The sequence below is a fragment of the Pseudorca crassidens genome, chromosome 19, assembly GCF_039906515.1.
Source record: "Pseudorca crassidens isolate mPseCra1 chromosome 19, mPseCra1.hap1, whole genome shotgun sequence".
NCBI classification, from domain to species: domain Eukaryota; kingdom Metazoa; phylum Chordata; class Mammalia; order Artiodactyla; family Delphinidae; genus Pseudorca; species Pseudorca crassidens.
In genome coordinates, this window is record NC_090314.1 from 10,512,266 (window position 1) to 10,533,090 (window position 20,825).

The following is a 20,825-nucleotide window of genomic DNA, read 5'->3' on the forward strand; positions in this document are numbered from 1 at the left end:
AAATTGCTAGCTCTTCATAGAAATTTCAAGTTATTTAAAGAAGAACATTTAATCACATGGAAAGACGTTCGTGACATATTATAAAATGAAGAAAGGAAATTACAAAACACTATGCCCCCCAAAAAACACTAGGCACAGTATACTCTCATTTTTATTTTTTTTAAAATATGCATAAAAAGACAACATTGCTAATTGTGGGTATCTCTGGATAGTGAGATTACTGGTGATTTTTGTTTATTTTTGCTTCCTGTTCTTGATCGTGTACAGTAAAATAAGGAGAGCTAAGAGGAGAAAAACCAAGAGGGAAGGCAAAGTAGAGATGGGAATAAAGGTGAAACCCTCCCTGGGATGCCCTATTCATCTTCTGGGAGTGGGCCACAACTTTGTCCCTAAGCTTTCCCACAGCCAAAGTGAAAAGGAGACTATGTCAGTTACACAATTCCAAGTGTCCATGAGTTAAAAACAGACCTATTACTCAAGAGAATTACTACTCTTGGTACTAAAATCAGACAGGAATTTCTCCTGGGGGGCCTCATAAAGAGAACACAGTGTGAGGTAACAAGCAAACATCCTCACCATCCCTAAACCTCTCGGAGGGTTTCTGTGATGGGCCATAATGTAAGCCAACAGCATCACAACAAAACACAAGTCAGGAAGACATCCTGACAAGGATGGGTCTGAAAGAGGTACACTGGGGTACCCCACTCACTGCCCACCCAACTTGGTCTACTTTGGAGTATCTTCAAGACTGGATTGCCCAGCGTTCTGAAGCTTTTTCTTGCTATGTTGTTTCTGTCCCAGAGCTTTTGATGGACGTTGTGTGGCAGCAAGTTCGAAATTATCCTCCCTGGGGTGCACCTCGCCAGCGAGCTTAGGTCAGTGGTCTTCAGGAAGCATGTGCGTATGGGAGGTGGGGCACTTTCCACTTTTATTGTGATCACTTAGGTCTAAGCTTATCTTCCGCAGTGGATCCTGGTGGGTAGGACTGTCACCTTGCATCATGGAGGTCCACAACGTTCTGGGAAAACCCTCCTCCCTGCCACTTGTACAGTTGGTTCCATTCCAATTCCACACAGCCGCCTTGACCAAGGCTCTACCTCTTCACCTCTTCAAATGTTGGAAATCAGCCATCTATCATCCCTCAGTTTTCTTTCTTCTAGGTAAAATGTTCCCAGTTCTTTTTTTTTTTTTTTTTTTTGGCCACACCGTGCGACATGTGGGATCTTAGTTCCCCAACCAGGGATCGAACCCGTGCCCCCTGCAGTGGAAGCATGGAGTCTTAACCACTGGACCGCCAGAGAAGTCCCCCAGTTCTTTTTTTTTTTTTTTTTGCGGTACGCGGGCCTCTCACTATTGTGGCCTCTCCCGTTGCGGAGCACAGGCTCCAGATGCGCAGGCTCAGCGGCCATGGCCCACAGGCCCAGCCGCTCCACGGCATATGAGATCTTCCCGGACCGGGGCACGAACCCGTGTCCCCTGAATCGGCAGGCGGACTCTCAACCACTGCGCCACCAGGAAAGCCCCCGCAGTTCTTTTAATGAGTTCTTGCAGGACACTTTGCCAACCGCTCTGCAGCCTCTCTTGACGCCTTCTAATTCTTCAGTGTCCCTATAGCATACTGCCCTTTGAGGGGACAAATGCAAAAAAACAGATGTCCAAGTGTGGTGAGAGCTTCTCAAAGTGGGGGTTATAAATACACACCCAAAAAGGCGTGTCAGGCTCTGAGTGGCAGGAGTCACAGTACAAACTGGTGTTTCAAAACACAACAGTGAGGCTCTTGGGTGAGAAAACACATTCCCAGGTGTTTGGGCCAGGAATGCGATCAGGAGGCGGAGCCAGCATTCTTGGCATCAAGCCTTACGTGGGAAGCCTGAGGATCGCCTGTGCGAGACAAAAATGTGGCCGTTTCATGAAAACTTATAAGTAGCCAGAGTAGGGGCTTCCCTGGTGGCGCAGTGGTTGGGAGTCCGCCTGCCGATGCAGGGGACACGGGTTCGTGCCCCGGTCCGGGAAGATCCCACATGCCGCGGGGCGGCTGGGCCCGAGAACCATGGCCGCTGAGCCTGCACGTCCGGAGCCTGTGCTCTGCAACAGGAGGGGCCCCAGCAGTGAGGCCCGCGTACCGCAAAAAAAAAAAAAAAAACAAAAAAAAACAAAGAAGTAGCCAGAGTAGGAGGGAGAAAACGGGAAGACTCAGGCGTCCCAGACACCAAGGGGCAAGTTCCAAGGAAGGAGGGGCGGTGAGCGGTGTTGCATGCCTTCAAGGTCAAGATAAGATCTGAAAGAGTACTTTGGATTGAACTACAAGGAAGTCCTTGGTGACCTTGCCTGGTAGTGGCAGAGGAGTGGTGGGGACAGAAGCCAGACCACCCCAGGTTATAGAGTGAACGGGAGGTGAGAAAGTGGAGATAGCAAGGATAGACAACTTTCCAGAAGTGTGAAAACAAGTGGCAGGAAAGAGATAGGGTGATTGGAAGGTGACATGGGATTGAGGGAAGGTTGGGATTTTTTTTTATTGTTGTTTATAAGATAAGGCTATTTGAACAGGCCTGAATGTTGATAGGAAGCAGAAGGAGGTTGAAGACGGATAAAAACTAGCCTTGTAAAACAGGTGGTCAGGTGGTCCGAAAGCGTCTCTTGTTACAAAAGAATAGGAAGTAATGCCACCTGCCGAGAGCGAGGGAGCAGATTTGGAAAGGCAGGAAGTCTTGATTGGGTCATTATGGAGAAGGGGATAATGCTTGCTGGGCAGAATTCAAAGACCTATCGCAGTTGGTGACCATCTACAAGAAAGAATGCCACCCAGCAAAGTCATGCCCCAGCAGTGCTCAGCGGCCCCTGTGCAGACCTGGAGAAAGCAGAACCGTTGGATTAATCCAGAGTTGAAGGTTTTTTCCAGGAGGTGGGACAGAGGGACAATGTGGCTGATGTGATGGACCATGGAGACAAAGCTCAAGAGATAAGGTGGTGAAGACAGGCCACTGATGGGAGAAGAAACAGAGAGGCCGGGGACCAGAGCCCATGCTGTTCAAGACAGTAGCCAATAACCACATGTCACATGTTCCATTTCAGCTTGAATGAGTTAAAATTCAATAAAATGTAAAGCTAAGTTCCTCCATTGCCCCTGACTTGGACAGCACCAGTAAAGAACTTTTCCATTGGGACGTCCCTGGTGGTCCAGATGTTAAGACTCAGTGCTTCCAAGGCAGGGGGCACAGGTTCAATCCCTGGTCAGGGAACTAAGATCCCATGTGCTGTGTGGACAAAAAAAAATTTTTTAATTAAAAAAAAAAAAAGATCATTTCCCATCATCACAGGAAGTTCTGTTAGACAGAGCTGGTCTAGAGGGTCAGAAAGATAGAAGTGATGAGGTGGGAATAACTGAGGAGACCATGGTCCCAAACTGGATGCCTGCGCCGAGGATTCCAGAGGTGGAACAAAGCTGAGCTGTGGGTGATGACAAGCCCCGCCAAGGGCAAGAGGGGGGTTTCTGCTGGGAAGCAGAGGGGGAGGTGTCTGAAGATGGGGAGGTTGACCAGATGGCCTGCCCACCGGGGCTAAAAGTTCCTCAGGACCAGCATCCGGGCTTGCTGACCCAGATGCTGATCTTGAAACCAAGCAGCACCCTGTGGGGCTCCTGGGCGCGAGAGCCTTTCTGTTCAGCCTCCATGACCTCTGAGTTCCAAAGGGCAGGTTCAAACAGTTGCTAATCATGGAAGGGAGGGGATGCAGAGACAAGGGGGTAGCAGTCAAGAAAAAATAGTGCAGCCTTGGGACAGGTTCCTGGTTTCGCCTCAAGGGATACACAGAACAATATCTTCGCTCTTTGGCAGAACTAAACCCCCAACAAATGGAAGACGCTAACCACTTGATGAAGCATTCTTCAGAGATCAGATCACCTGAGGCCAGATTAAAGGAATACAGGCCCTTTAATCCTTATCGGCAACCCCGCCCTCGAAACATTGCTGTAAAACTCCTCACCATATTCCCCCGGTTGGGACACACAGTTCTTGAAGGGCACGAACCCGCTATGTCCCCCTTCGCCTGGCAAAGCAATAAAGCTATTCTTTGCTACTTCACCCAGAATTCTGTCTCCGAGATTCGATTCGGCACCAGTGCACAGAGGCCGAGCTTTCGGCATCAACCTCTTCAAAGAAAGAGAAGAGTGACCTCGATGGGGAGGAGATGGCATGGATGAGATGTGGATGGGGGGACAACTGTGTGGTTCTGGCCTTAAAGGAGCAGGGGTTGCCGTCGTTTTCATGAAGATGGAAAGAGTAATGGGGATTGAAGAGGAAAACGGTTCCCCCTGCCTGGGCACTGGGTGTGTGTGGTGTGGGTGAAGAACACAGCCCCACTGAACAGCGTGAGTGGGGCCTCAGGGGAGGGCCAGGCTTGGGGGTAAGCATGAAGGCGGCGGGGGAATTGGGGACAACCAGTGAACAGGGTGAGGATGCAGGGGAGGGAACATCCCATCATGGGGGGGCACCAGATGGCACAGGCTAATGGTTTGCAAGGGAGGAGGACAGGAGGAGAGTCCGGGCTTTGGAGAAATGAGATGACGTGAGGGACCTTCACCTTGGGCATGACTGAGGGTTTTATTTTTGAAGTCAAACATTTATATAAGGCTTGCTGTGTGCCAAGCCCTCTTCTGAGCACTTTGTCAGTCATGAACTCATAATCCGTGTAAGAACCTTATGAGATAGGGATATTATTAGCTCCATTTTACAGAGGAGGAAACTGAGACTCAGGAAAGTAACTTGCTGAAGCTCGTATCACTGATGAGTAGAAGAGCAGGGATTTGAACTGAAATGGTCTGGTTCCAGTGTTTGCAGCTCTTAGTCAGCACCTGTGGGTAAGACGGGCTTGGCTGACATTATCTGATACAAATGGGTCTCAGCCATCTCTAGACAGGAGAGGGGATCCAGGTCTACCAGAAGTATGAGCTGTGACCTGGCTGGACAGTGCTTCTGAGCACACCTGGTCCGGTTAAGAGAACACACGTTAAATGAAGTGGTTCCCAGGACTTCCAACACAGACTGGAAATCGTAGCAGCAGAGGAAACTGATACAGGCACCTGGCCTCCCCAGAAGGTTCAATGGAGTCTGGACTGATTGTGTTACTTTCGGAAACAGAAAGAACTTGACTTTGACAAACCTTGATTCCAATTCACAACTTAATTGTGTGACCCTGAGCAAGTTGCTTCAGCCGTCGAGGAGGAAACCCATCCGTTTTCTCACGGTGAAATGGGGGTCATCACACTTACCTTATAGGCTTGACAGGGCGATTAGAAAGATGCACCTGTAAAAAGAAAGAAGCTGGCAGAGTAGATGCTCAATATACGATGGTTGAGGGTGTTTGAGATTTTTTTTAGTCTTCTACTAACTCAATCCTCAGATCACTCACCCTGGAAGAGTTTAGGGGCCTCCTCTCATTTCGGGGCTTTGAGAGCCCAGCTCCCCTGATCAGCCTCATGGAGATTGCTCAAGGGATCCCAGGTTCCTCGATAGGAACGTCAGGAGATGTGACTGTTCCGGAAAGGGTTTGAGAGCATGTAAGAGCGAGCGGGTATAGCGTGTAGGTTTCCTGGGGGGTTTGTCCGTTGCGTCAGCGCTGTTCATCTGCATCTTCGCTCAGGCCCTCCCCTATTGCCGGCTTCCTGGTTGAGGATTCCAGAGTCGGGCAGAGAAACCCATACAAACCCCAAATCCGCCAAATCCTTTCATCTATCAGAGCTCTTTGAAGGGGTGGGAAATGCCTGTGGATAAGGGGAACCAGCAGATGTAATTTACTTTCATTTGCGCAAAGCTTTTGACAAGGTCCCACCCTGAACACTGTTACAATAAAGAAAATGGGTCACCGTCCCGGGAAGCTTTGTCCTGGGTGGAAGACTGGCCTTGGAGGAGGGAGACAAAGGGTGCAAATAAAAGGATGATCCTCTGGGTGGGGAAAATCGTGGGGGACCTCTGAGCCCAGAGTTCGGGCTTGGCTCACTGAACATTTACACAAAATCTGAAGGAGGGGGTCCCCTCAGTGAAACCAGCAAATGTAGAGGTGGGCCTGGAGTGACATCAGGAGGAGGATGGTGAATTGCAGGATCTCTAGAAGTCGTGCACGTGGTTCGTGGGACACAGACAGGTTTAGCAGAAGGTGATGTACTGGGGGAGAAATAATTTGAAATACCCTTCTAGGGTGAAAGGTTCTCAAGTACAATTGAAAAGTACTATTTTAGGACTCAAATACAAACTCTTTCCCTAAGACAGTTTCTTCGCAGAGGTGCTGTTGGCATTTGGGGCAGAATAGTCATTCAGCATCCCTGATTCCTGTCCACTAAATGCCACTCGGTCACATCCCACCGCCCCCCTACACACACACATGTCATTGTGACCAATGAAAGATGGCTCCTTTCATTTACAATTTCCTCCTAGAAGAGGCCCTGCCCCAGCCCCAGCCCGATCCACTTGAAATTTAGCTCAATGTCTCACTAAGGCCAAAAAAGTAAGACAACTGGCAATACGAACAGGATGCATTTGGGTTTAGGATCTTCTGGGAAGTTCTGGTCATCACATCTCAAAATGCTTGTGGAGGTGGCGATAAGAGCTAGGGACACAAATAAAGCAAGGGAGGCGACAGAGTGCCAGGAGGGGAGGTGGATTTTAGACAAGGTTCTTTGGGGTGGGGGGGGCTCTCTGAGAAGGATCCAGTAGAGTGCTGAAGGGAGCTTTGGGGATATGGTGGGGGGACAGGGGGACCATGCGTTCCAGGGAAAGGAAACAGCAAGTGCAAAGGTCCTGAGGCAGAGCTTGACTTGTGTAAGGAACGGGAGGAAGGTCAGTTTGGTGGGGGCTTGGTGAGCGAGATGGGGAGTGGTGGGAAGTAAGGTCAGAGAGGTCAGTACAGGCCAGAGTATGCAGAGCCTTGTAGACGTTGATAAGGAATCTGAACTCTGAATGATGAATTCTGGGTACGTCCAAGGCCGTGGAGGCTTTTCCTATAGCTCTTAATATCATATTGTTTCCCTGACGAATCCGTGAGCTTCTTGAGACAGGAACTGTGTCTTTTCCCTTTGAATCCCCAGTGTTTAACAGACTGCCTGGCACAGAATAGGAGTGCACTACAGACTCATTAAAATTAATCCAAGCACAAAATTATGGACAGTTAATGTGACCAACTGCAGTAGGCTGAAAAATGTTCCCCACCCCCCACCCCAAGATATCTATGTCTTAATTCCTGGAACCTTTCAGTGTTACCTTATGCGGCAAAAAGGGGTCTTTGCAGATGTGATTAAGGTAAGGATCTTGATGGGAAGATCACGGTGGATTGTCTGGGTGGGCCCTAAATGCCATCACAGGTCCTTATAAGAGGGAGGGAAAGGGAGATCCGAAACGATAGAAGAGGGAAGGCCACGTGAAGACAGAGGCAGAAATTAGAGTGATGTGGCCACAAGCCAAGGAATATTGGCAGCTACCAGGAGCTGAAAGAAGCAAGGAACTGATTCTCCTCCAGAGCCTCTGGAGAAACCACAGCCCTTGATTTTAATCCAGTGATACTGATTTCAAATTTCCGGCCTCCAGAACTGTGAGAGAATAAATTTCTGTTGTTTTAAGCCACCAAAGTTCATGGGAATTTGGTACAGTGGCCATAGGAACTAATACACCACTAAATTCTAGGAATGCCAGGATTCAGCGGGTCTCTTGCAAATCTTAAAAGGCGAGCTTGGGTTAAATGAAAGGAACAAAAAGAGGGAGCGCTAACAGTGTGGTTTTGAAACATTCCTGAAGTTTTCCTTTGGCATCCTCTTTTTTTTTTTTTTTCTCCAGTACGCAGGCCTCTTACGGCTGTGGCTTCTCCCGTTGCGGAGCACAGGCTCTGGACGTGCAGGCTGAGTGGCCAAAGCTCACGGGCCCAGCCACTCCGCGGCATGTGGGATCTTCCCGGACCGGGGCACGAACCCGCATCCCCTGCATCGGCAGGTGGACTCTCAACCACTGCGCCACCAGGGAATCCCCTGAAGTCTTCCTTTGGGTCTTCTTCCCATGGGCTGTGTGACCACTTTGCCCTGTTCTTTACTGCCCACAAGGCTGAGTTCAGTGCCTCCAACATAAGCTTGCCAGGTGCTTGCCGTCTGTATTAACGTAGCATAAACCCCCCTTTCTGGAGGCCAGGGTTGCGGCATCCCTTTACGATTCAGAATGGCTGTGGTTGTGTTAATAGTCTCCCGGGCCTTTGAGAGAAGAGTTGCCGTGATATCCGGGGATTTCAGTCTGCAGTGAAGCCAGAGTTCTTCACTTAGAAGTGTTTATGAGGTCAGGCATCTTCAGTTCTTCCAGGGTCACAGAGAGCCACAGACCAGGATCCTAGGGGAATGGGTGACTGGGGGACACTGACACACTGAGAAGTGACAGCTGACAGTAGAATTCATCCCAGCCACCACCCAGGGGTCAGGGCAGGTCTTACAACCACCCAACTTACCAAGGGCATTACTGTCTGAGAGCCCAGTGGAGTTAGGAAAGCATGGGAGCAGCTCTCAGAGAGCAACCATCCGTGCTCCCCTGTTTACAAGTAAGGAGACTGAGGCAGGGAGGCTGAGTGAATTGCCCAGGAGCCAATACTCTAAAATACGTCTTCTGAATGACTCCTCAGAATGGACTGTGGGTCACCCCTTCAACCACACCTAGGGAACACCTGCTAAATTTAGTTCATCTAAATTAGGTGGGAAAAAAAATCATGATTTTGTTTTGTTTGTTTTTTGGCTGCGCCGCACACGTGGGATATTAGTTCCCCGGTTGGGGATGGAACTGGCGCCCCCTGCATTGGAAGCACAGAGTCTTAACCACTGGACCACCAGGGAAGTGACAAAAAATTCATGACTGTGGAGGGGGAAAGGATTACAGAAAAAAGTTTCTATGCTTCAAGGAGTAAGCTTCTGTTATCTGCAAAAATCAATGATGTGGAACACCTTGTTTTCCCCAAATGTCAGTAAAATGAGGTATTACTGGTCTACACGTCACACAGGGAGAAAACTTAGGGGACTAATTCCAAGAGGCAGTGCGGGATGAAAACCGATATGGACTATTGATTCCAAACAGATTGAGTAAGCGCGTGGATTATTGAACTAAAATAAGGTATTAAAGGAAAGTAGGAGTGGCGGGGAAGGAGGTGACCTCTCCTCCACCGATGCTACCATCAGGCAGGGAGTACCACCATGCTAGCCCCCAGAATGATGCCAGAAACTAGACACAAGGCTGGATGGACATGACCTAGCCTAGGGAGCTACCTCTTTGCCTCTGGCTGAGCACCTGGCTTATGAGGCATCCCGGGGATCCCAGGTCCCTAGACCTGTTTGCCAGGAGCTGCTTGGGTAGGCGGTAGGGTGGTGCAGGCTTGGACTGTGCGCCAGGCATACACACTTCCTGACCTTCACACCTCTGTGACAGCGGTTGCTAGGGACTGAATGGTTCTGTCCCTCCCCCCAAATTCATTTGAAGCCCTAATCCCGAATGTGATAGCGTTTGGAGGTGGGGCCTTTGGGAGGTAATTAGGTCATGAAGATGGAGCTCTCATGATAGGATTAGTGTCCTTATAAAAGAGACACGAAACTAATATAATGTGACATGTCAATTATATCTACATTTTTAAAATTTAATTTAATTACAAAAATGTTTTTAAAGAGACATGAGAAACATGACCTGTCTCTCCACCATGTCAGGACACAGCAAGAAGGCAGCCATCTGCAAACCAAGAAGAGAGCCCTCACCAGTAACCAAATCGGCCGGCACCTTGACCTTGGACTTCCCAGCCTCCAGAACTGGGAGAAATGAACATTTGTTGCTCTAGCCACCCAGTCTACGTTGTTCTGTTTATAGCAGCCTGAACTGACAGTGGGCAAATCATTTCACCCCTCTGAGCTTTGACTTCCTCTTCTGAAAAATGTGGATGGTAAAATTATTTGTCCCTTTCCTCCCTTCCTTCCTTCCTTCCTTCCTTCCATCTCTTCCATAGATATCAAAGCATATACAAAAGACCCTGGGGGCTTCCCCGGTGGCGCAGCGGTTGGGAGTCCGCCTGCCGATGCAGGGGATGCGGGTTCGTGCCCCGGTCCAGGAGGATCCCGTGTGCCGCGGAGCGGCTGGGCCCGTGGGCCGTGGCCGCTGGGCCTGTGCGTCCGGAGCCTGTGCTCCGCAACGGGAGAGGCCACGGCAGTGGGAGGCCCGCGTACCGCAAAAAAAAAAAAAAAAAAAAAAAAAGACCCTGAAGTGTCCAAAGCCCTAGACAAATATAATTTTCATAAAGTCCTGTGGAAGCAGTTAACCCAGTGCCTCTACCATCACCATGGTTACGACAGGGATGCTACCCTCTTGAGAGGATGACAAAATGCCCCGGGCAACAGAAGCTCATGTATAGGACGGTGACAACTAGCACTACAGAAAGACTGGACTTTGGTGTTAATGCACATCAATAATCCTTTCCTAATTACCAATTAATATTCATAATAAGTCAACAAGCATGAATAATAAGTATCAATAAAAAGTATCCACTTCAGCTTGGGGTCAAGGTAGATCCCTCGAGAGAGGAGTCTCGTAACGGCAACCACAGTCGTAATCACAACCATAATCACAGCCACAGCCATAATGACAACCACAGCCATCGTCACGACCACAGTCATAATCACCATCAGGATGGCAGCTCACACTTACAGAACACTGTGCTCGCTGCCAGGCCTGGCCTGGGAACTGGTCTGCGGGGTCTCAGCCAGGGAGCTTGTTGAGGCTATGGTGGTGGTGGAGAGGCTAGAAGGGAAACTGTGAGAAGATTCTATTCTTGGGGAATACGGGGGAGGGAGGGAAAGGCAGACCGTAGGCTCCACGACTGGGGGTAACATCTTTCTCGCTCACTACTATTTGCCCAACACCTAGCACAGAGCTTGGCACAGAGTGGACACTCAAGAAACGTTTGCTAAAGGAACACTGAGGGGCCCGGACAGGGCGTCCCTGGGGAAGGAGCGGAGACTTCTTGGTGTCCAGGAGCCTATCTGGACCTGAGGTCAGAGGATCGAATTCTCTCTCCATGAGCCTTTGATTCCCAGTAACTCTCCACCCACCTGAAGAAGATTCACACTTCAGGTCACGTTGGCCTTGCTCAAGAACTCAGATGATGCTGGCATCGTCGACATACCCTAACCTGTGACACACACACACACACACACACACACACACACACGCACGCACCACGTCTCCTGGCTGCAGAGTTGGAGCCAGGCCTCTGCAGCGGGAACACTCCCTGGGCTGGGTGCCCTCACCCTGGATCCGAAGGGCTCGGGAGGCGCTGCCTTCTGCCTGGGCCCCTCGGCCAGGATCTGATTTTCTCATCATCTGGATAGTCTCAGCAGCTCGTAGCACAGGGATGAACCAGCCTGACCTTTCTGGAGGTTTGTTTAAAGCAGAACAATGTTTGTCTTGTCCAAACACTATGAATTACTCCAGAGAATCCTGACCAGTTTTACAGTCCGCAGCTACAAACGGCTTACATAAATAGGGACTCGGCCCCTCCCCGGCCCCCCTCTGTTCCTAACAGCTTCTCCCCCGCCCCCCACCCCCGACTTTCCTCCCCTCTTCCAGGCCTTCCCCCTGTGCCCCTTCACGCCTTCTCTCCTCTGAGCCCCAGTCTGGTGAAGGGCAGGTGTCGGCTGTTCTGGGCCACGGCTCGACGGGCTGCTCTGGCCCTGGCGTGGGCCAGCTTTGCCCGGCTAAGAGGGGCCCCTGGGCCCATTGGTACTGTCTGTGTGGGGCCTGCCATGCACAGAGTTGGGTCCAGCTGTGAAAGCGCGTTGGTTAGAGGAGCCCCCTAGGATTGGGGGTCCGACGCCCAGTCAGCCCGCGGCCCACTTGGACCATTCCTCGTCTGGCGGGGTACTCAGCTCCCCCGCAGCTGATGCCGCATGGGCTGCACATTCAGGGGATCCCGAGGCAACTCCTAGAGGTGCACCCCACCCACCACTGGCCTCCAGTGGGGGGTGGGAGACAGTAAAGGCTGTTCTGCCCATTGAATATGAGCCACAGAAAGCGGGGGTGGGGGGGGGTGGGGGCTGCGGTCCTGGGAGGGAAAGGGCTGCTGAGGAAAGCGCGCAGTTCGGGCTGGATTTCCCTAAATATAGGTTCTATCCCACCAGGGTGGAAAGGCTTTGGGAAGCTTGTGGAAAATGGAGATTTCTGGGCCCCTCCCCAGGCCTACAGAAGCTTGCGGGTGGGGATGGGGGAGCTGATGCTCAAGGTTTGAGATTCACTTCTCTGCATGAAAATCCCCACCAGTTCAAGTCCTCTGACTGACTAGCTGGATGACACCTGCCAGCCACTTTGGGTCTCAGCATCCCCATCTGTACAATGGCCCGAGAATCTTCGAAAGGCCCCTTCCAGCTCTTAGAATGCATGGTTTCAAGGAGAGTTGGCTACCAGAACCCAGAAGCAGCAAAGGTGGGAGCAGCCCGAGAAGAAATCGACGGAGTCCTTAAACTCCGAGGAGAGGTGTCGGTGAATACTTGGGGAGGCGCCCGGGGAGCTGTGAGTGGTGTGTGGAACCCTTCCACCGAGGGCCCTACACTTGGCGCCAAGGGTGATCTCATTTCGTCCTTGCTTTGCAGACAAGGAAACTGAGACTCAGAAGGGAGGAGGGACTGCTGAGAAGTTGGTGAGTGGCCGGGATTCGATCCCAGACACACCCTGGGACACCCATCTGGCCATTCCAGAAACGTCTCTTCCCGCGCTAGCTACTTCCCTTGTTGTTCCAGCCTCTCAACCCCGCTGAGGTTGGACCTTAGGGCCAGAGCTCCTTCTCTTCCCCCGACGGGAAAGTCCCACTGGGCGGAAGGGCCCAGGGCCAAATCGGCCCCGCGAGCTGGACGCGCGGTGACACCCCCCCCCCCCCACCGCAAGAAAATCAAGCGCCAGGAGCTTCACCCTGGAGAGAGCCAAGTCCACCCTGCCCACCCCGAGGCTCCGCAGCCGGGCTGGGGGCGCCGTCGGGGCGCCGTCGTCGCGGTTAGAGCTGTGTCTGCAGCGCACAATCCTCCTTCGCCGGAAGGAAGGGGGCGCCGCCAGGAGGAGGCTCCAGCTTTCAGAGCGCGCAGACGTTTGTGCCCAACATTCGCCGGGGCGACTCATGGTGAGAGGATAAAGCCGCCGTCACCCGCTCAGCTGATGCTCCGGGGCAGACCCTAGGGTCCCATTAGGAGTGGCAAGCTGGAGGCGGGGGAGGGCACGGTGTCACATCCCCAGCCCCGCAGGCGAAGAGCTGTTGTCGCGGGGAACCCGAAATCAAACGTCTGGTGAGGGTCCCGACTGCACCAGCGGGCCCTGTCTCTAGGATCTCGGCTTGTGCACTGGATTCCATTTGCAATTTGGGATCCAGAAACTTGCTGTGTGACCTCAGGCAGCCGCGGACGGCTCTGGGCCGCGGGTCCTCTTTTGCGAACCTCGGGGTTTGGGACTGACGCTCTCCCAGCTCAGCTCCAAAGTCCGCGCCTCGGATTAGCTGCGCCTCCTTCTAGTTTAGCATTTGATTTTCTAATCAAGCTCTTTGTCCCCTGCGGCCTTAACCCGAACCCCCTGCTTCCCCGTTTCCCCTAGGGCCCCGCCTGGGTCTCGCTCTCGCTCGACTTTCCCGTCGAAGGCAGTCGAGTGAGTGATTCCCGGGAGCCGAGGCCGAGGCCGGCGGGTCCGCGGCGCGGGCCGGGCTGTATGGAAATGGCCAGAGGAGCCGGCGGGCGCGGCGGCGATTTATTCAGGGAGTGACAGCCCCTTTGAGCGCTCAGCGAATGGCATTTTCTGTCTGTGAAAGCCTTTCTTCCCACCTCTGTTCAGATTAGCCCGGGGGATGAATGCGCCCATTATCCAGCCCGCTGACCATTCTGAAACGCCAAATTAATTACTAAGCACTGAATCAGGCGCCGGGGCCGGGGCACCGGGAGGTGTGAAAATAGCGAGCGACTGGAGCTGGGGAAGGCGAGGGGCGCAGCGCCGAGAGGCCGGGCGGGGTGGCCCGGGGCGCAGGCGCTGGCGCGGGCGCGGCGGGGCCGGGGAGGGCTTGGCCGGCCGCCGAGCGCGACCTGCCGGCGTGACCGGGCGCGACCGCGGGGCGAGCGGGCTGCCGGGGCCCGGGGCGTGCGGCAAGGCGCGGAGCGGGGGTGGCGGCTCCAGCGGGCTGGGCTCGCCGGGGGCGCGGCCGGAGCGCGCCAAGTGAGCGGGGCGCGGGGCCGGGGCTGGAACGTGCGCCGCGCGCCGGTAACTCCCCGGCATCATCGCCAGGGACGGCCGCCCCCAGACGGCCCCGGCCCGAGGCCGCCCCTCCGTCCCCTACCAGGCGCTCGCCGCTCCAGCTGCCCTCCGAGGCCTTCAAGCAACTTGGGTACCGCCCGGCCACCGTGGCCCCGGCCGAAGCTTCCCGAGCGCGGAGGCCCGGGCACCCCACCGGGCCCCGACTCCGGCTCGGCGGACCGCACTTACCTCCCGAGGCGCCGGGCGGGAGAGGGAGGCGAGCTCTCGGCGGCTCCAGCTGGAGTGCGCTGGGCGCGGAGAGCGCGCGCCTTTAAGACTCCTCCCCGAGACTCCGCCAGGTGGTGTCAAGCCGGCCGGGCCCTCCCGGCTCCCTGCTCCCCAGCCCGCCCCGGGCAGAGCCCAGCCGCTCGCTCCCACTCGGCGCCCCGCCGCGCCCGCTCCAGCGGAGAACAGGATGGGTGTGATTTGGGACCCAAGGATGCTCAAGAGGAAGGCACCCATCCTACCCACTCCAGCTATGGTGGATGGAGGAATCTCTCTTTGGCCGGATGCTGAGGGTGGGGGAAGGAGAGGCGAGGACTGAGAAGTCTTGTCCGAGGACTTCCGATTCGGTCCTCACTGTCATCACGCCAGGACGCGCCTTAAGTCCGAGCGAAACTGGTCCTCTCGCCCTTGATCCAAGATGGCGAGTGACACGCCTCCCCCAGTCACCGCTGAAATGACTGAAGCGATAAAATAGAGAACTGTCGCCACTTGAAACTAGGGAAATGTGATATTCACACTCCTGAAACAAAAGTTTAAGAGGACCCGAGGGAAGGTTGAAGGAACTCCACCTTCAGCAGGCGAGAAGCAGGGGTCGGCCCGGGACGCGCAGAGAGTAACCCTCTCTCCCGGCGCCTCCTCCGAGCTCAGGGGGGCGAGTTCACGCGCGCGGCCGGCACCTGGGGACCCTCCGCCGACCTCACCGCCGCTGCAGGGCACACGTTTGCAGGCATAAACTGCGATTCTAGCTTCAGGCCATTATTAAAATTTTACATCATGTGTCTTCTCTTTCAAAAATTATTTTTTGACATTTGTTGAGATTTCAAACTGCATTAGTAGTTAACTCAGGTTTTCTGTCTTCGTTATTTTATGTAAACGTCTTCCTCATTCCTGAGTTGCTTATTTTGATTAATTTCTCACACAACTGAAACCGATTCATCATCTTCTGATTTTTATAGTTGCAGAAATTTCTCCTAGGTTTTAGAGACTAACATCATTCAGAGCCTTTCATCTTTGGGGGGCCAGCTGGCTTTAGTTTACTTTCTTAAAAGAAAAATAATATATGGTCTGTATTACTGCCTTCTTTACGAATTGTGCCCTAGGATTAGTCCCTTCTCTCTTCACATTCACTGTGTCACCTGTAAAATGAACAAACTGGGCTACATGATTGCTGTGGTCCCATCCAGCTTCAACGACCCGGGAGTCTACAAAGCAATGACCCTAACACAGTGAGCTACCACTTCACACCAACTAGGATGCTATAAAAGAAAAGACAGATAATGACAAGTGTGGGCAAGGATGCGGAGAAACCGGAACCCTCATGCATCCCTGGTGGGAATGGAAAAAATTGGTGCAGCCATTGGAAAAGTCCTGACAGCTCCTCAAAAGGTTAAACAGACAGTTACCATAGGATCCAGCAATTCAACTCCCAGGTATATACTCAAGAGAAAGGAAAACATACGTCCACACAGAAACCTGTACACAAATATTCATAGTAGCATTATTCACAGTAGCCCCAAAGTGGAAACAATCCAAATGTTCATCAACTAATGAACGGACAAATAAAATGTGGCATATAATAATACAATAATACAATACAACAATACAATACATAATACAATATTATTCAGCCATAAAAAGAAGGAAGTACTAATACATGCGACAACATGGATGAAGACAGTATGCCAAATGAAAGAAATGTCACCAAAGGTGACATATTATATGGTTCCATTTACTCTGAAATGTCTAGAATAGGCAAGTCCATAGAGGCAGAAAATAGATTTGTGATTGCCTGGGGCTGGGGGTTGGGGGGAGTGCTAATGGGAGTGGGCTTTCTTTTGGGGATAAAAATTGATTGTGGTGATGGTTACACAGCTCTGTGAATACACTGAAAGCATTGCATTGTACACTTTAAAGGGATGAATTTTATGGTATGTGAATTGTATCTCAATACAGATGTTCTATTACAAAATACTTACCGTGTCTGTGTTCTCATGAAGCTTACAGTATAATTGGGGGATTCAGAGCCCTACAATCTGCCCAAGGAACGAGGCACCCTCTTCACACTTACGCACCAAGATTTCTGTGGCCAGACAAAGGCAAGACTTTTCTGGATCTGTCCTAAGACAGGTATTAACTTTCTATTCTTCTTCCTCTCTTTCGGAAATCCTCCGAATGGCTGCAGGTAGCCCTGCAGACTCAGTAGTCTGACTCTCAGATTAGGGTCTCCCAAGAGAGCAGTCACTTGCAAGGCCATAGCACAGTTATTAAGAGTAGCAGCTGTAGGGCTTCCCTGGTGGTGCAGTGGTTAAGAATCTGCCTGCCAATGCAGGGGACACGGGTTCGAGCCCTGGTTCTGGAAGATCCCACATGCTGCGGAGCAACTAAGCCCGTGCGCCACAACTACTGAGCCCACGTGCCTAGAGCCCGTGCTCCACAACTACAAGAGAAGCCTGCGCACCGCAACAAAGAGTAGCCCCCGCTCACTGCAGCTAGAGAAAGCCCACAAGCATCAACGAAGACCCAATGCAGCCAAAAATAAATTAAAAAAAAAAAAAAAAGGTAGCAACTGTACAGCCAGGCCTCCAGGGTTCAAATCCCAGTCCTGCCTCTCACTATCTACCCGACATAGTCAATTCACTTACCTTCCCTGTTCCTCAGTTTCCCCCTGTGCACAATGGGGATAACAGTGCCTATTTAATTAGGATTATGGCAGGGTTAAATGAGTTAATATATGTAAAATGATAGCACGTGGTAGGCTATCATAAGTGTTAGCTGATGATACTACTGGGGTATTATTGTTATCCATCGGCAGGGTCAAGCACAGACCTGCTACTTTCCTATGTCACACTAGGTGGCGCAATCGCACCACTTCGGACAACGAAAGTGGCCCCCTGGGTCCCTTGCACGGTTAACTCTGGACTTTGATAAACCATGCAAGGAGAGCTGCGGTTGCGATTCCATCTGTGAACTGTACATAGTAATATCACCTACAGTGTGGCAAATTTCTCTAATCAGTGCCACTCACTGGAAAAAAATTCTCTCCTATTCAGAGAAACCAGCGCATGTGTACAAATAAAATGCATGGTCTGGGTAAAATGTTAGATCCATACCAGCTCAGGTGCTGCCATCCAACCAAGGCGGTGAGGCCCATGTGTGTTTCCCCACAGCATCCTCCTCCTTTTTATTACACATATCTGGTAACAGTCCCCCTTATCATCCTGAAATGAAATTTCTAGACAATACAAATAACACATAATTTCTCCTCTGTGTCAATACCATGCCCTGATGGTAATATAAGGAAGAAAGAAAAAGAAAGTCAGGTAGAGTCAAATAACTGCATTTCAATAGGCAAATGCTCTGAACAGAATTACCAAGAGGACCCCGGGAACAAATGGCACCTGATAGGGGTGTATTGCTCTGGTGGTTCAAACACCTAGAGTGGCGTTGCCCTGGGCAGCGTGATTTTCCAAAGTGGTCAGCGGTTGTGGGTCAAGTTGCCTTCCTGGAAATGTTAGTATGTGTAAAAATTGTGAATCAAGACAAAACAAAACAAATCCTTTGTGTTCATAGACAAAATAAAATTAGGCTCGGGGCACAGATGGTTTTTCGTCTTTATGAACGTCCAGTGGGACATTTAAAAGTTGTACGGGAAGTTGTGTTGTGATTGTCCCCAGTGTGCAGTGCAGATGTCTGCACCTCTGGCTTCTGACTACTAAACAGGAGTAGTGTCCCCCATCACTGTGACAGCCAAAACCACTTCACCACAAATTTTCAATTGAACAATAGCATCTCCACTGAGAACCACTGGTCCAGGGTCAAAATTGCTTTGGGCATTTCCAGCAAAGCTAGCACTCGATCTGCTTAGGGCTCAACTTGTCAAAGGCGTTGGCTTTTCTCTAGTCTACACAAATACGCTTGTCTGGGACCAGAGTGGGGACTCGAAGGGGGTTCCAGAGAGAGGGAGGCTGTGGGATGCGGCTGTTTCCTCTGAGTGTCTCCCTTCCTCGTCCAGGAAGAGGAGGCCCGAGGAGGAAGGTTGGTCTCGCCTGCCAATCTCGGGCACAACCCAGTGGTCTGTTTGAGGCTTTTCCTAAAACCCAGCTGGGAAGTAAATCAGCAGAGACATAATCCTGAGTTTAGCCACAGGGGCCAGGGCCTCTGAGCAAACCCCTGGCTTCTGAGAACTTCCTGCTGTACATTTGCTTGGCACGTCAATCTCAAGCTATTCTTGTGCTGCTTTCTCAGGGATGGGGCCAGCAAGCCCAGGGCTCCTGGGGACAAGCTTCTGACATACTGGCATGTACGGGCTTGCTCACTAGCTCCATTAATTATGTCCACCTCCACCTGCTACGGGGCATTTTCCGGTCCTTGCATCTGGCCCTTCCTTTCTCTCGGCAGCTATGGCATCAGCCCCCGCCTCCCCACCCCAGCTTTCAGCTTGTTTGTCTCAAGAGGCAGGTAAGACATGACCCAATCCCCCTGCTGGTATTCCTGGAATTCAGCTGGTTTAGCAAAGCAGGACTGGATCTCTCCTGAGCAGGGCAGCTGCATCTTTCCGTACACATTCCACCACTCCTGCCGATTGATGTCTCGGGGCCAGCTGGTCATCTACGACACAGGTTTTGACGCCTCAAGAATTCCCTCCCAGACTCTCTGGTCTTAAAAGGGCAGCTGAAGGGCCCAGGAGCCTTCCCGTCATCAAACGAAACTGTCAGGAGCCTGTAACTCGGTGTATTTCTGCTCTGCAGAAAACAGTCCAGATGGCTCCTCGCTGAGGCATCCATGCACCTGCAGCCGTAAGCCTTCATGGTGTATCCAGTGACTAGACATTCGGCGACCACCTCCTGTACGCCAGGCATTCTGGGTGCAGTGGGAACCTGGCAGACACAGTTCCTGTTCTCCTAAGATGTACAGTCTATGGGGACAAGATAGGCATTCAGTAAACGATAACACAGACAGCGACGGGATTGCAGCTGAGATCAGCATTACAAGTAATACAGGAGCCACGCGAAGGAGTATATCACAAAGGCTGGGGTGGGACAGGGGACTGGGGACTGGGGCGTCACGGACGAGGTGACATCATATTGAAACCTGAGGGATGAGAAGGTGTTAGCCAGGTGAAGAGAGCGGGGAAGAGCCTTCCCAGGGGCGGAAACAGCCCAGGTGAAGGCCTGAAGTCAGATGGCAGGTTGCAGTGGTCAGAAAATCCTAACAATAGCCAACACTTACGGATCATTCACTATGCGCCCAGCCTGTTCCAAGAACTTTACTACAGGGATTAGTTCTTCTAATGCCCACAGTGCTATGAAATAAGGTATTGTCAGCCCCGTTTCACAAAGGAGGCCACGGAGGCATAGAGAGGTTAAGTCATTATCCCAAAGTCCCACAGCTACAAAGTGGCAGAGCCAGCATTTAGACTCGGGTCATTTGACTCAGAAAACTGTATCCTTTTTTTTTTTTAATAGATCTTTATTGGAGTATAATTGCTTCACCATACTGTGTTAGTTTCTGTTGCACAACAAAGCGAATCAGCATATGCATACATATGTCTCCATATCCCCTCCCTCTTTTTTTTTTTCTTTTTTTTTTTTGCGGTACGTGGGCCTCTCACTGTTGTGGCCTCTCCCGTTGCGGAGCACAGGCTCCGGACGCGCAGGCTCAGCGGCCATGGCTCACGGGCCCAGCCGCTCCGCGGCACGTGGGATCTTCCCGGACCGGGGCACGAACCCGTGTCCCCTGCATCGGCAGGCGGACTCTCAACCATTGCGCCACCAGGGAAGCCCATATCCCCTCCCTCTTGAGCCTCCCTCCCACCCTCCCTATCCCACCCCTCTAGGTCATCGCAAAGTACGGAGCCAATCTCCCTGTGCTATGCTGCTGCTTCCCACCAGCCAGCTATTTTACATTAGGTAGTGTACGTATGTCGATGCTATTCTCACTTCACCCCAGCTTCACCCTCCCACCCCATGTCCTCAAGTCCATTTTCTATGTCTATCTCTTTATTCCTGGCCTTGCAAATAGGTTCATCAGTACCATTTTTTTCTTTTAGATTCCACATATATGTGTTAGCGTATGGTATTTGTTTCTCTCTTTCTGACTTACTTCACTCTGTATGACAGACTCTAGGTCCATCCACCTCACTACAAATAACTCAATTTCGTTTCTTTTTATGGCTGAGTAATATTCCATTGTATATATGTGCCACATCTACTTTATCCATTCATCTGTCTATGGACATTTAGGTTGGTTCCATGTCCTGGCTATTGTAAATAGTGCTGCAATGAACATTGT